Raw genomic sequence first — 13,175 nt, 5'->3', positions numbered from 1 at the left:
GTAGTTCAAAGTACACAATTACTAAGCTGTGCACTCCACAATAAACACTTCAAAGGAAAAGATTATCTTTATCTTATTTTTCTGGATATTGTGAGTGACCTAATGGGGGTGGCCCAATCTGTCAGCCTTGAGCTCACATGCTCATTTCTGTTTCCTTAGAAACTAGATTTGTTTGGCTTTAAACAAATGTCATATTAAAAGTATTTTTCAGTGTTGCGGTAAGGACTGAAAAAGAAAAGAAAAAATCATATAAATGAGTATCATTAAATAAAACAGAAACAACAACAAAAAGAACTTTAAGATGATGTAAAGTAATATTTATGTTAAACTAATTCATTTAAAATTCTGTAAAATAAAAGTCATATTGTAAAATAATTATCAAATTTGACCTTCATATTTCAGCATTGAGATCACAGTTGTAGGACATGAGCAAAAATGGCGTTTGGACCTATACATACTTAATCATTTTTCATTAAATCATATTATTCATTCTTATTATTTTATTTTTTTTTTTGTCAAGGTGTGTTATGACACCGTTTATATTTATGAAGCATCAGATGACAAATTTGAACATAAATCTAAAAATGTTGTACTGGGACTTAAAAGTGCCCGTAGTTGCAGAAACACCCATCTATATTCAGCAACTACGGGCACTCTACACCGTGGCATTATTACCATAGTAACATGTCCAAATAAAAACACTAGTGCCAAGATACTTTTTGTTTGTGTCCATATGAAACAATATTATTGCACCCTGTAGATGTCGCTGTGTTCTACCCCGCGTGCACAAAGCACGTTGCTCCTCCAGATTCCCATAATGCCTAGTGTTTACCTCCGAGTCTGACAGCACCGATGCTGCTCACTGGCTCTTCTGGTTACCAACTGGAACCCAGCATATATCCAGCAGTGCTGCATGCACCGGAACGTCACCATATACCGGGACAAACCCAGCATAGTTCGCCAGACGGGGACCGGAGATTGTCGCCAGTTTTGGACCGTGTTTATGTTCGCGGCGGCAGGGTTGGACACTTCCTCTCTTAATCTGAGGTGAGCGCGTGTATAAACTTATGTCCATGCAGATCATTCTCTTGCATTACATTAGTTTATGCTTTTACATGTTATTTCAACCGCAACGACACTGCGTTCAAGAGCGCGCGCATCACTGCACGCGCCGCACTGCGCTTTTAAACACTTTTAACATGTCTCGTGTTGTTATCTATAATGAAACTAATGCAAGATATTCTAAGCAAGATGCACACGACTTATTTTACTTTTATGCAGGTAATTTGGACAGCGTCTTAATGTGTTTAGGGAGTTTAGTCGTTCTCTTAGAAACATCCATTATTCACCTAACAGTTAGTTAACACGGTAAGTTCCGTGTTAATCGGCACTGTTACTAAAAATGACAGACATAAAACTGTGTAAAGGAGATCTCTTATTCATAATGATTACAGAGAAGTAACAATAATTGTAGTAATTATTATATTTTGGTGTAAACATAGATGATAACAGTGTGTCATGCTAAACAGTTTTGGCTGTTGCGTCATCAGTAAACAGAAGTCTGTCTGATTGATGAGTAGCGATGTCCGATTCGAGAAACGAATTGTTCATTTGAGTCGGATCTTTTAAATGAAAACGACTCGGTCATGATTGATTCGTTCAGTAACCGAGACAGGTGTTTGACTCGTCATGAGTTGAGAACCGATTAGTGAGCGAATAGCTTCATGTTACAGATCAACACACCGGATGTAGACGGAAATAGACTTTTTATTTTTTATTAAAACACTTATTCTTTTACCAAGAGTTATTGTATATTGTAATTAATAATAATAATAATAATAATAAATATATATAATATTAATTTGTGTGTGTACATGCAGCAAATTGAACTGAACTAGCACACGTGCAATAATCATCTTTATTGATACCTGTGATTATTGGAACATTTAATATCTATGATCTATGCATGAGATGGTGTAAAAAATACCTGTATTTTTTAACTTGAATCTCTCTATTATTTGTATAATTAATTCCTATTCCTTTGCTGACATTATGGGTTTTGCTTTTCTCAGTTATTTAAAAAAAAACAATAAAAAAACAAACAACAACAACTCATATTTAGAAACAGTTTAATGGAGAAATGTATCATTACTTAAACTGTCAGGTTTCGCATTAATGTTACTACAGTTAGCACAGTTTTCTAGACCAGTTTAAACTAAGCTGAATTGTTATAGCATATCCGTATCAAAATGACAGCCTTGCTTCATATTTATCAGATTTGTTCATTAATTACCTCGATTTAGCCTTACTGCTTGTTGACAGTCAAGCAGAGTATTAGAAAGTAATTATAAATTATTAGTTGAATTGTGCTGCATGACTGCTGACAGATAAACACTTTAATGTTTGGGTGGATGTTTACAGCAAAGTGATGTGATGCATTTAAACTGTTGTTAAATAAGCTTTATGGTCATCTAAATATTCACACCAGGTGTGCTTGTAGAAATGGGCTCTTGGTAGAGTAAATGATTTAATTGATCCCTGTCTTCTTGTATTTCTCTGTGCTCTGCTCCTATATTGTATATTTTAAGTATTTTAGAGTGCGGACCGTGTGGAATAGTTTCAGGACTAGCACACCAATCACATATCGGTAGTGATTCACATGAAAAGCTTTGTATCCTAGCAACACGAGATACGCACAACCGCTGGCTGGTATCAGTGGATGACAGCTATAGGGTTTGTTGTCAATAAGCTGATGAGCTGCTGTTTACTTGTAAACTTATCAAAGTTTGGGTTGTTTAGATGCACAAATGTAAGTGGCTCCTTGCAAGCAGAGAGGTAATTTCAATGTTGTTCATTGAGTGTGATCTCTCAGTTGCAGAAAAATATCGATTTAAGAGTGCATTCAAATGGAAATTTTGCCTTTTGGTCATTCTTTCATCCAGTTATTTTTCTTTCTGTTTAAAGGGATAGACATCTAGGCATTTATGATTTTGAAACTTTAAGTAGTGCACTTGTTGTGCTGTTTCAAGTTTCAAAAAAGATGGAAAAGCGTCACAAAAGTATCATAAATGTGGACTCCAATAACTTGTGCACTATATTCAAAGTCTTCTAAAACCTTACAATCATTTCTTGTGATGAACAGACTGAAATTGAAAGTCCCTCTGAAATCAAAACTGACGTTTTTTGGCCGTTAGTATGAATATGCTAGTCTTATGGTTATCTATAAGCAAGTGTGCTCCATGACGATGACAAAATTCGCATTTAGGGTGTGTTCAGACTTGTAGTTCTGTTCGTTTGGTCCGGAGCAAAAAATAAATAAAATTTGACCTGGTCCGCTTAGCATTCACGTTGCCATTTTAACACCGAACCTAAAGGCATAGGGATTCATTCACAACCTGATTGGTCTGTTTTTATGACGTATATTTCGAGACAGAACATCCAAAACAGTGCTGTGCTCTGGGATAAACACGCTCGTTGTATGTTTGTTGGCTCATATGATAGTGTTTTGACCAACTGAGAACTCGTGAAGAGCTTATAAGATGTGTAAAGGAACAGCGGCAGGAATCCCTCCGTCACACACATAAACGAAGATCTGCTGTGAGGAGATGCGGTTCTGATGCATGAACTGAGCTATGATGGGCAACATCTCCACGATGACTAGAAAAAACAGGCATGCTTGAGTATTCTGTCCTTTTTAGGGTCGCATCTTGTGACGTTGTGCACCAGTATGGATCGACTGTTTTGATGATATCATTGTACACTTCAGCTTCTCATCAGATTTTCTGTCCAATCAAATACTCTCTAGAGTCTGAAGTGTCTCGCCCCCCTACGCTGTAAAAGGGACTAAAGCGGCTGAAGTCATTTGTTCACACATTTACTACACTATATTATGGAGAATGACACTATATAGGCGCTACATTCTACACAGAATGCTTTTTTTCCTTTTCTTTTTTTAACGCAATGCAGGAAATTGCAAACTGTTACACCGCGTGAACATCAGCGGTAGCAGTTGCAAGTTCAGGTGTCTGCGGAACAAAAAGGGTGCGTTTCCTTTTTTAATTTTTTTACTTGTTTTCCCATGATCGCAACTAAGATCACAAGAAATAACTTATGTCAAGATTATGAAGAAAATATATATATATACAGTGAGGAAAATAAGTATTTGAACACCCTGCTATTTTGCAAGTTCTCCCACTTGGAAATCATGGAGGGGTCTGAAATTGTCATCGTAGGTGCATGTCCACTGTGAGAGACATAATCTAAAAAAAAAAATCCAGAAATCACAATGTATGATTTTTTAACTATTTGTTTGTATGATACAGCTGCAAATAAGTATTTGAACACCTGTCTATCAGCTAGAATTCTGACCCTCAAAGACCTGTTAGTCTGCCTTTAAAATGTCCACCTCCACTCCATTTATTATCCTAAATTAGATGCACCTGTTTGAGGTCGTTAGCTGCATAAAGACACCTGTCCACCCCATACAATCAGTAAGAATCCAACTACTAACATGGCCAAGACCAAAGAGCTGTCCAAAGACACTAGAGACAAAATTGTACACCTCCACAAGGCTGGAAAGGGCTACGGGGAAATTGCCAAGCAGCTTGGTGAAAAAAGGTCCACTGTTGGAGCAATCATTAGAAAATGGAAGAAGCTAAACATGACTGTCAATCTCCCTCGGACTGGGGCTCCATGCAAGATCTCACCTCGTGGGGTCTCAGTGATCCTAAGAAAGGTGAGAAATCAGCCCAGAACTACACGGGAGGAGCTGGTCAATGACCTGAAAAGAGCTGGGACCACCGTTTCCAAGGTTACTGTTGGTAATACACTAAGACGTCATGGTTTGAAATCATGCATGGCACGGAAGGTTCCCCTGCTTAAACCAGCACATGTCAAGGCCCGTCTTAAGTTTGCCAATGACCATTTGGATGATCCAGAGGAGTCATGGGAGAAAGTCATGTGGTCAGATGAGACCAAAATAGAACTTTTTGGTCATAATTCCACTAAACGTGTTTGGAGGAAGAAGAATGATGAGTACCATCCCAAGAACACCATCCCTACTGTGAAGCATGGGGGTGGTAGCATCATGCTTTGGGGGTGTTTTTCTGCACATGGGACAGGGCGACTGCACTGTATTAAGGAGAGGATGACCGGGGCCATGTATTGCGAGATTTTGGGGAACAACCTCCTTCCCTCAGTTAGAGCATTGAAGATGGGTCGAGGCTGGGTCTTCCAACATGACAATGACCCGAAGCACACAGCCAGGATAACCAAGGAGTGGCTCTGTAAGAAGCATATCAAGGTTCTGGCGTGGCCTAGCCAGTCTCCATACCTAAACCCAATAGAGAATCTTTGGAGGGAGCTCAAACTCTGTGTTTCTCAGCGACAGCCCAGAAACCTGACTGATCTAGAGAAGATCTGTGTGGAGGAGTGGGCCAAAATCCCTCCTGCAGTGTGTGCAAACCTGGTGAAAAACTACAGGAAACGTTTGACCTCTGTAATTGCAAACAAAGGCTACTGTACCAAATATTAACATTGATTTTCTCAGGTGTTCAAATACTTATTTGCAGCTGTATCATACAAATAAATAGTTCAAAAATCATACATTGTGATTTCTGGATTTTTTTTTTTAGATTAGGTCTCTCACAGTGGACATGCACCTACGATGACAATTTCAGACCCCTCCATGATTTCTAAGTGGGAGAACTTGCAAAATAGCAGGGTGTTCAAATACTTATTTTCCTCACTGTATATATACACTCACCTAAAGGATTATTAGGAACACCTGTTCAATTTCTCATTAATGCAATTATCTAATCAACCAATCACATGGCAGTTGCTTCAATGCATTTAGGGGTGTGGTCCTGGTCAAGACAATCTCCTGAACTCCAAACTGAATGTCAGAATGGGAAAGAAAGGTGATTTAAGCAATTTTGAGCGTGGCATGGTTGTTGGTGCCAGACGGGCCGGTCTGAGTATTTCACAATCTGCTCAGTTACTGGGATTTTCACGCACAACCATTTCTAGGGTTTACAAAGAATGGTGTGAAAAGGGAAAAACATCCAGTATGCGGCAGTCCTGTGGGCGAAAATGCCTTGTTGATGCTAGAGGTCAGAGGAGAATGGGCCGACTGATTCAAGCTGATAGAAGAGCAACTTTGACTGAAATAACCACTCGTTACAACCGAGGTATGCAGCAAAGCATTTGTGAAGCCACAACACGCACAACCTTGAGGCGGATGGGCTACAACAGCAGAAGACCCCACCGGGTACCACTCATCTCCACTACAAATAGGAAAAAGAGGCTACAATTTGCACGAGCTCACCAAAATTGGACAGTTGAAGACTGGAAAAATGTTGCCTGGTCTGATGAGTCTCGATTTCTGTTGAGACATTCAGATGGTAGAGTCAGAATTTGGCGTAAACAGAATGAGAACATGGATCCATCATGCCTTGTTACCACTGTGCAGGCTGGTGGTGGTGGTGTAATGGTGTGGGGGATGTTTTCTTGGCACACTTTAGGCCCCTTAGTGCCAATTGGGCATCGTTTAAATGCCACGGCCTACCTGAGCATTGTTTCTGACCATGTCCATCCCTTTATGACCACCATGTACCCATCCTCTGATGGCTACTTCCAGCAGGATAATGCACCATGTCACAAAGCTCGAATCATTTCAAATTGGTTTCTTGAACATGACAATGAGTTCACTGTACTAAAATGGCCCCCACAGTCACCAGATCTCAACTCAATAGAGCATCTTTGGGATGTGGTGGAACGGGAGCTTCGTGCCCTGGATGTGCATCCCACAAATCTCCATCAACTGCAAGATGCTATCCTATCAATATGGGCCAACATTTCTAAAGAATGCTTTCAGCACCTTGTTGAATCAATGCCACGTAGAATTAAGGCAGTTCTGAAGGCGAAAGGGGGTCAAACACAGTATTAGTATGGCGTTCCTAATAATCCTTTAGGTGAGTGTATATGAAATGTTTTGTCTTGTACAGTATAATGCACATCTTAATGTAATACCACTACTACTACTACTACTAATACAATTATTATTTAAAAAAATCTTCCATGACATAATTTTAACAGTAAAGCTCTGTTGTGCATCACTTGTTTGCCAAAAAATTAAAGGGCTTGTTTAATTTTTATTTGAATAAACGATAAATTAATGTTTTATGCCTTTATGCACAGAACTGGGTAAAAATAAAATAGAATAAAACAAAAAACAAAAAAACATTAAGAATGTAATTTTTGTTAAACTGTTAATAAATTGCTGTTAAATTGAACAAGTTTCATGATTGCAATTATGGTTTTTGATTAATACAATTTAATTTAACCATCCAGAAAAATTAAAACAGGAAACAAAACGGAATTTACTCACATTAAATTTGGCATCTTGTAAAGTGTGCTTATCCTTCAGTTTGGCTGCATTAACAGTTTAGCTTTCTTGTCCCCCCCCCCCCCCCCCCCTCTCTTCACTTTAATGTTGCAGCCTCTGCTATAACATTATCTGTTCATAAAATTGGTATCGAAAAAAAGTATCGTTCAGGAACCGTGTATTGAACGATACTGAGCCCTAAACTCTAACATCCTTTTTGGTCACTGTGAAGTGCGTCCACACTGCTGACATTTTCACCTGTTGTAGCTTATCCACGTTGTGTGCACAAAATAGACGCTGACAGCCTGACACGGTCTAATGCATCATCAGAGAAGCACTAATTAAACATCAATCACTGTTTTGGCCAATGGTTTTGGCCCTCCAGGCTCCAAAACTATTTTGGCAGAATATGTGTGGTTGTCGAAAGTTTGGTGCATCACTAGTAATTCATGTTAATCTTGAGTCTTGAGCACACATTCATGACTGAATACGTTATGTCTGATTAATGAACAAGTCTTTCTTTGGAGTCAGACCTTTTTAATGGTTCACAAACCCATTTTGAGTGATTGGTTTGCCAGTCAGAATGGTTATTATCAGGTTTGACTAACTCACTGAAAGCTATCAGTAAATAATGACAATTTTGGTCTGTTTCTCACATAATCACATGAATTCAAAAGACACGTTTTTTTAGTTTACAAGTATTATAAACCGCTTTTTTGATGCATCTGCATTAGGGCTGGGATGACGTCGACGCGTCGATTCGTCAGACCCAAAACAAAGATGGCGGCGCCGGAGAGTAGTAGCAACCAGGGGGGCAGCGTTTCATATTATTTTTAAGCTTCCCCGGGCGCCGCCATTGGCTAGCGGACCACCACCTGCTGTTAGCATCCCATTGACTCCCATTCATTTTGGCGTCACTTTGACAGTGAATAACTTTACATCTGAGGCGTTTAAAGACTCCATTTGTCCATTATTTATTTCTGAAGAAACACGACAATGTATAAAAGGCTCCATTACCTTGTAGCTTACGTTATGGCCCCGTAGAAGCAATTTTTGTAAAAATAGGCTAACGATTGCGTCATAACCACGCGACTCTCTGTCACACAGTAGGAAATTACCGTATGGACAGGAGGAGAAGCTCACTTCAGATCACTTGGACGTCGCTGTGTACAAAAGGTAAAAACGATATAAATACTGTTCGTTTTCTCACACAAACCGCTCGTTTCGTGTCTCAGGCCATCAATGTGTACTTACGATGGGGAATTGTTTAATTTGGACGATGGGGAATTGTTTTAATTTGGACTCTGTTCATGCTCTTTGAGGTGGTGACCACAGACCTGCATTATATGACTGACAGACAAGAACGGTTTGACCTAAAAATATTAAAATTGAATCTACTGCGGAAAAAAAGACACCTACATCTTGGATGCCCTTGAGGTAAGCTAAAACATACCAAAATTTAATTTCAAAGTGAAGAACTATCCCTTTAAGAAGTGCAAGGCGGCACACACTCGTTCCTCTGAGAGTGACTGAGAGTACTTCTTGCAAGGCTCGAAATTGCGACCATTTTGGTCGCATATGCTCTTGAAATTTAATCTGTGTGACCTACAAATATATTTGGGAGCATTTGTGCGAGTGCAAATAATGATTGTGGTGCGACCTATTTTCATTTCTCTAAAAAACGTTTGCAAATTACTTCACAGTGTGTACCATATGTGCGCTGATACGCGGTGGCCGGACCATCATTCTATCCAACGTTATATAACCAATCCAGGGGTTTTCCTGCATTGAATTTTTTTTGGGCGGCCTTATTTGATCGGTGAGTGATGTAGAATAGAATGACTGCTGCGCTTGACAAGGGCGCATATAAGTACGAGAGAGAGCCCCGGCCGCGCGCGCGCACTCACCGTCTTCAAACAACACGAGCGCTGTCTTTCTCTCTCTCCCTCGTGTATATTAATCAAAATCATTAGACACGATAGAAAAAGGGCGGAAGACCAAAGTTTCACGTGGAGCGTTCTGAGATTTTTTTTTCCACCTGAATTACCGCGGAGTGTGAATTGTGCTAAAAAATCTCTTATTTTTATGTGAATGAAGAATTAAAAGATGCACTTTTTTCAGTAAGCTAGGACTATGTGTTTTCAACAAATGTTCAATTCTGTTGGTTCAGGAAGGACGCCATGCACTGTTGCTGTTAATTTTTATTTATTTTTTTCTTGGAAAAGCACTCTCTGTGTTAGCTTAAAGCCCTCAAGTTTACATTGGTTACTGTATTCTTTCAATTGCTCTAAACAAGTATTTTGGGTGACCTTTTTATTTTTTTTATTGAATGCTAGACATCAAGTTGTTGTTATTTTCATCTGAAAGAAGAATTAGCCTACAAGATGCACTTTTTTTCAGTAAGCTAGGCCTATGTGTTTAAGGCTTCAAGGTTTTATTGAATGCTACCTCTGACTAAGAATGCATTACTTTGCACTTGTATAGAGCTGGTAAGTCCCGCCCCCTTCGCTAACCCCGCTGGACCTCTAGGTTGAAAAATCGTCAATGCAAGTGAATGGGAGAAAATAATTATTTTCTGGTCCCATTTGAATTGTGCCATGAATGTGAACATATGTTGTCTGTGAATTTTTTATATAATCTTTCGTGTGAAGAATGCTACAATTTAGCGGGTAGAAGTTTGATACGGTTAGACTTTGTGTGAGAGCACTTTGTGTACTACAACTCTTCGCTGCTTTCGACGCGTTTGAAACGTCACCACCATTCGCACACGGACACTAGCTCACGGATCCCGCTAAACATGACTGTGTCTTTGGTGCACTTCACCGCCTTCTTTCAGGGAGAGGACAAAATCGTTGAGGTTGGCGAAAACCACGGGTAAGTCAACTTTATGGGGTGACGTCACATAGGCGACATGTAGTCTTTCTCGTTATGTCTTTTCCACAACTGCTAGCTGAAGAATCATACCATATACTGTCAAACTCGTAACATGAAAGATTATATAAAAAATTCACAGACAACATATGTTCACATTCATGGCACAATTCAAACGGGACCAGAAAATAATTATTTTCTCCCATTCACTTGTATTGACGATTTTTCAACCTAGAGGTCCAGCGGGGTTTTACGGAAGGGGCGGGACTTACCAGCTCTATAGTCTTTTATTTTGGAATTTTAAGAGCAATAAACATATATTGCAATGTTAAGAAATTCATGGGTTTTTTCATTCAGATATGTAAATCAACATGTATAAATTGCTATAAGTCAATTAATGGGGAGATAATCGAATCGAAATCGAATCGGACTGAAAAAAATGAATCGTTAGATTAATCGATGCATCGTAAAATGTTTCGCTAGATTAATCGTTTAAAAAATAAACGTTTATCCCAGCCCTAATCTGCATCCTTTCCGAAGCTTGAAAGCTTCATGCATTGTTATTGCATAGAAAATGGCATTTTTGCATATTTGGGTGAACTGTTCATTCCCAGTTTCTAAGGTACAAATATTTCTTCTGTTTTATCATCTTTTTTTGTCCTTCATGTTTCATTTCAGTTTCATGTTCCTGGTCTGAGAAGGATTTGTGCCCTTTCACACAAATACTAAGCCGCTCAGGCGTCACCTCATATAAGGTTTATCAGTCGTGTTGAAGACATTGTATTCCTCCTGCTGATGCTATGAAAGTGTAGAGCGAGCAGTCTGTCTTTGGGTCTCATTTTTGTTGCACTGTACAGTCTGTTCTTGTAGACCTGAATTTGCTGTTCTTAACACTGCTGCTTACTCTGTGCTGCGAGGACTTAGACTAAATCCTGCCTTAGATCCTGCCTAGTCTTTGACTAAAGGAAATAGGGGATCAGCAGTGAATGTGTTTATTTCCTCATGCTTGTTTGATATTCGGCTGTTCAAGAGGAAATTACTGTGGGCTTTTAAATATATCTTTGTGTATTATTTTATCCTGCCTTACAGCATTCAAAGAGATGTTTAAATGGTGAGAGGGTTTGGATACCAGTCACATAAAGGGATTTATTTCACATTTACCAGCTTATAAGGACTATTCAAGTGTTTACATTCAAAGACGGCAATATGATTCAGAGCAACAACTTCTTTACAGGCAGCAAAATATGGACTGAGTGCAGGATCCAGTAATCTTTGCACCTTGAATCTGGCAGAAGGCTGGATGAAGAAAAAAAAAAAAGAGGTAAATTTCTCATCATAACCCACTAAACGCACACATGCTCGTCTCTTAATGGAGGTCATTCACAGCTCTAAGGTTCGAGCATGAAGGATGCACTGGTTAGTCAAGGGCAGAGCGTCCATTAGCACTTGTGTGGCTTTTATATTTGTTTTGTTGGTTTATGTTGTATTGCGTTGTTGAGAGATAGCAGGTGTAATTTGAATATTCTTTCAAGCAGAAATACTCTGTCACACAACTCACTTCTCTCTCCACACAGAAATAGAAATGAGCGAGCTTTTCCTTTTTGACATTCCTCTGATAAGGTAATCAATGAACCATGGTTGGTCATTGAGTGGAAGGTGTGTGTGTGTGTGTGCGCTTAATACTAAAAGCCTCCTGTCACTGACAGATTCATACAATGAATTTGCTGTTCCTCATTTCACCGAAGAAGCCCTTACATATGGAAGAATTTTTGACAGCTTAATTTAACATTTTAAGACAGAATAGACTTGATTGCTGGATGGAATCACTAATGAGTTGTCAAGATATTTTCGGGGGCCTCCATAGCAGCATGAAAGCATGCATTTATTTAGATTCCAAAACAATAAAAAATGATTTTCCATTGTACAAATTTAAAATTATATAATGATTTCGAGGTGAGATTGACACATTTATTCTAATAATATGTATTTGAATTCAGATAAGTAAAATTAAGTGGCCCCAAAAATTATTTGGACATTTTAAGCCATAGAAGGATTGAAGAAAGTGGCATTTATTGTAAGGAAGATGGCACAGCCTTTTCAAGCAAGACATGTCAAAATGTTTTTTTATTTTTTATTATTAATGACCATTAATATCAAGTACGATTACCAGAGTAAATCACATACAGAATTCAGACAAATATAGCAGAAAATATCGAATGCAGGTAGTTACAGAAACTCAAGAAAAGCGAGTCTGAACTCAGCTTGCATGCCTGAAAAAGAACTTTGAAGAGTCTCAAAATAATTGTCAGATGCAGAGAAGACATTAACCTGCTGCTTAGTAACAGGAATAAAGCTTATGCAAAAAAAAACAACAACTGACATTTCACAAAGTAAGTAAGTGTTTAGTAGAACTGGTTTACTGGTAATTGAAGTTGACAGCGGCAGTTGTGAAGATCATAGAGCAATGCAGTTTAATGCCTTTATTTGGATTCATTAGATTATTAATTTGGCTTTATCACAGCTGTGCTGATATTCAGTACAGCAGCACGATTTGAGTGTGATATTGCTTTTATGCAACAAGAAATAAGTAAATAAGATAAAATTGTTACACAATTTTTTGATGCATTTTTAAAAGTAGATTTTTTATTTTTTATTACTTGACGCAGCATCTTAAAAACAGTGATCATGCATGAGATGCTGAACAGCAAGATGTGGCACACCCGTCAAAGACCTACATTAGGGCTTAAGGCTGCACAATTAATCAAATTTCTAATCGCGATTACGATTACGGGTATCTTATTTTACGTAATCGCTCAAAGCCACGATTGCAAAAAAAAGTCCACTTACATTAGGCTTGTTTGAGATGTGCCTCACCTCGACTGATATGTAGGCTGCAGTGAGGGGAGGAGGGAAAAAACGG

General features: G+C 38.7%; 1 protein-coding gene across 2 annotated transcripts in view; it reads left to right on the top strand.

Annotated features, from left to right (window-relative positions):
- Nucleotides 1-814: 814 nt before the first annotated feature.
- enox2 (ecto-NOX disulfide-thiol exchanger 2) overlaps nucleotides 815-13,175 on the top strand; it is a 260,770-nt gene continuing 248,409 nt past the window's right edge. Inside the window, exon 1 of one of the 2 annotated variants that reach the window (XM_084429442.1) lies at nucleotides 815-1,047. The gene's annotated coding sequence lies outside the window, so the exon portion shown is untranslated. The remainder of the gene's footprint in view (nucleotides 1,048-13,175) is intronic. The other variant, XM_084429439.1, reaches the window with a different exon arrangement.

This window comes from Rutilus rutilus (assembly GCF_951802725.1).
Source record: "Rutilus rutilus genome assembly, chromosome: 14".
Lineage (NCBI taxonomy): Eukaryota > Metazoa > Chordata > Actinopteri > Cypriniformes > Leuciscidae > Rutilus > Rutilus rutilus.
Note: the sequence above shows the minus strand (reverse complement) of the source record. Positions and strands in the feature narration are given on the sequence as shown.